Here is a 3,195-nt window from a genome sequence, read left to right as displayed (position 1 = left end):
TATTTAATAACTCAATTCAATTGTGGATTAGACTTGCTAGTCCTTAGCCCTTGTGCATATATATTTCTTGGGAATTGATTTATTTTGACCAAGCACTTGCATTCATTTAGATAGTTGCATATAGGTAGATTGCATTTAGTAGATGAAAATCCATTCGTCAAAATGCCGGTTTAGTAGTAGATGAATAATATAAAAAAAAAAACTGCATTTTTGTGAATTGTATGATGGTTGAGTGAATAAGAGTTGTGAACACTAAGGGGAGCACCCAGCAAGTTTTTTCTGAAAAAAAAAAAAAGAAGAAAAAAAAAAGGGCGTGGACGCGCGCGCACAACGTACGCGTACGCGTCCCGGTGCGCATGCACCACGAGCCACACTCTCGAGAGTTGGGCCTCTCTTGGGCAAACATTGTGCCTTGAGCCCAACCTGACCCACGCGGACGCGCACTACGTGCGGGCGCGCCGACTATTAGAACATGGAAGTTCGCGCGGACGCGCACCTGCCGCGTCCGCGCTGATTTGCTGCTACAAATGATTGGGCCAAACCCCAGAGAGTTAAGCCATTTCTGGGCTCGCTTTAGGCCCCAGGCCCAACCCGATCCGCGCGAGCGCATGCATTGCGCCAGCGCGCCATTTCACAATTCGTCAATGTACGCAGACGCGTACATGCCGCGTGCGCGCAGGTCTGGAGCGCGACTCCCAGGCCAGTCTCCCGAGAGTTAGGCCTGGGTTGGGCCAACTCTAAGCCCCTAGCCCAACTCCATGCACGCGTGTGCGCACGGTACGCACACGCGTCCTTTCCTATTTTGCTCACCCCCGCGTAAGCGCGTTGTACGCGCACGCGTAGGGCCCACGTTCTCTCAATGGACGCAGACGCGCAAGGTGCGCGCGCGCGCCGATTCAAAAATAGGGATAACCCTAGCTCGCGAAGCACACTGCGCAGTCGCACACCCCTTTCCCCAACCTCCACCTTCTTCTTCTTCTTCTCTCCCCCAACTGCCGTCGCAGCAGCAGCGCCGTCCGCCGCCGCACGACCTACCTCCGTCACCGCCCTTGGCCATCATTTCCCTTCCCCTCTCACCACCACCCGTCCTCTCTCTCTCCCTCTCACTCCTCTCACCCATCTCGCCGTGACCGACCCCTCCGCCGCCACCCCGTCATCACTGCCGGCGGCTTCCCCCTCTCTGTTCTTCCTGCACCTCCTCCTATCCTTCTCCTCTCTCACCATCACCCTCCTCCCTCAGTTTCTCACCCCTCCGGCCAAACCACCGCGCCAGCCGTCTTCACCGCCACCGTTCACGGCGGTGCCAGGTTCTGTCTCTGCTGCCCCTACCTTATCGTCGTCCCCCTTTCCATTCTCAGTTTTTCCCGGCTCCCAGGTTCCTGCTCCATTTCTGTTATTTCTTCTTCTGTTTTTTTCTTTTATTCGTTCATTTATGTTAGTTCCTGGAATTGCATGCTAGATTAGCTACATTCAAATTTTGTATGTTAGGTTAGATAGATATAATTGCTGTTAGGTAGCTAGGGCTGGATAGAGGATTCTAGGCCTGATAATTGCTCCGTATGTGCATATCTGCTGCTTGCTTCCTTGGGTACGGTGTGTTAGTTTTGGGTTGATATTCCATGCAATATGTGTTGCCAGATAATATTTGTTTGCTGCTGTGCGTGATTGATATTATTTTTTGTGCTAATTGTGCCATTTTGCTATCCGGGAACGTCCAATTTTAAGCCGGAATGCTGCCCAATTTTCAAGGAAATTAGTTTCATTTTGATCTTTATTTCAGTTTTGGGCAAATTTCTGTTTCCCTTTTTGACTTCCCGGATTTGCAAAATCATTGTGAACATGAACCGCAACTTCTCGTTCAATTGAGCCTATATATCATCATATCGCTAATCCACTTTTCTAACTTACTAATTTCTTTAACCATTTCACTTCCACTCACCTTTAACCCTCTTTAACAATTCTTTCAAAAATATGATGATATTATTGCCTTTTGAATATGAGATGTTGCCTTTAATGAGGATTACAGTCTTCGTTCATTCACTTATGCTTACTTGTTCACTTTTACGTATTCAGTGCAACATCATGATTGCTCTTTGATATTTGTCTCCTGAACATGCCTTCTTTGTTACATGCTAAATGCTTTATATATTCTATCTTATTTTTCAGGATGTCAGATAAAGGAAAAACTATAGCCTCTGCTTCCAAAAAAAGGAAGCGCTCCAAAACCTCTACACCCCCACCATCCGCTAACTATGCGAGGAATCCGCTGAATGAGGAAGAGAAAGAAAATCAGTTACTCCCGTCCACTGATCCAACCAAATTTCCAAATCTCTACTGCGAGCTACGCCTCTCCCGTTATGCAAAGAAGAATCTGAATATTGAGAAGAAGCTGAATCTTCCCAATGATGTGAGGCGTGCCATAAACGCCCGTATTTCTGAGCTGGGCTTGGATTTCGTCGATAGGGACTTGGGACGGATTAACATCTCGTGGGTCAAGGAATTTTACTGCAATTTCTTTCGACCGGGCTTGGATTCAGTATTCTTGAGGGGTAGAGAGATCATGATCACTGAGGATGCCTTGAGGGATGCACTGCTCTGCAGAGTTGGCACTCCTGAGACTTGTGCCTACCAGCAGGCAGAGGTAGCTCCCCTCTCCATGACTTTCAACTATGAGGCACTTCGGCGCGTGATTGCTACACCAGATGCTTCTTGGGTAATGGATTCGAGCAAAGGGAAGGAGGTATATTTCCCCCGACTGATTCGGCATAGCATGTGGAGAGCTCATATTCGCGGCTTGTTACCGTTTCCCACACTGGTTACTAGCTTAGCTGAGCTAGCTGATGTCCCGTGGGAGGACGATGACGTGACACCACCACCTCCAGACGACGACGACAAGGAAGTTACTATTCCCTGGGGTGTGTGGGTGCACGAGAGGCCACCGACCAGCCGCCGTTCTCGAGCTAGAGCGGCAGTCGAGGCAGCTACACCATCTTCTTTACGAGCAGCCCCACCTCCTTCAGCACCCGAGCCCACTTACCTATTGGTTCAGCGTCTGTTTCGGTTCTTGGAGCGCGAGAGGCTTCATGTCAGACGCCGACTAGATCGGATGGATCAGGCACTCATCTCCCTTGGCGCTGAGTTACCTCCGCTTCCAGACTCTCCGACCTCCGATGAGCAGGATCATCAGGAGGAGGA

General features: G+C 49.5%; 1 long non-coding RNA gene across 1 annotated transcript in view; it reads left to right on the top strand.

Moving 5' to 3' along the window:
* LOC110264555 overlaps positions 1–3,195 on the top strand; it is a 14,434-nt gene that overhangs the window by 7,577 nt on the left and 3,662 nt on the right. The gene's annotated exons all lie outside the window — the stretch shown is intronic.

The sequence above is a fragment of the Arachis ipaensis genome, chromosome B07 (genome assembly GCF_000816755.2).
Source record: "Arachis ipaensis cultivar K30076 chromosome B07, Araip1.1, whole genome shotgun sequence".
Classification (NCBI taxonomy): domain Eukaryota; kingdom Viridiplantae; phylum Streptophyta; class Magnoliopsida; order Fabales; family Fabaceae; genus Arachis; species Arachis ipaensis.
This window is presented reverse-complemented; position numbering and strand designations above follow the sequence as displayed.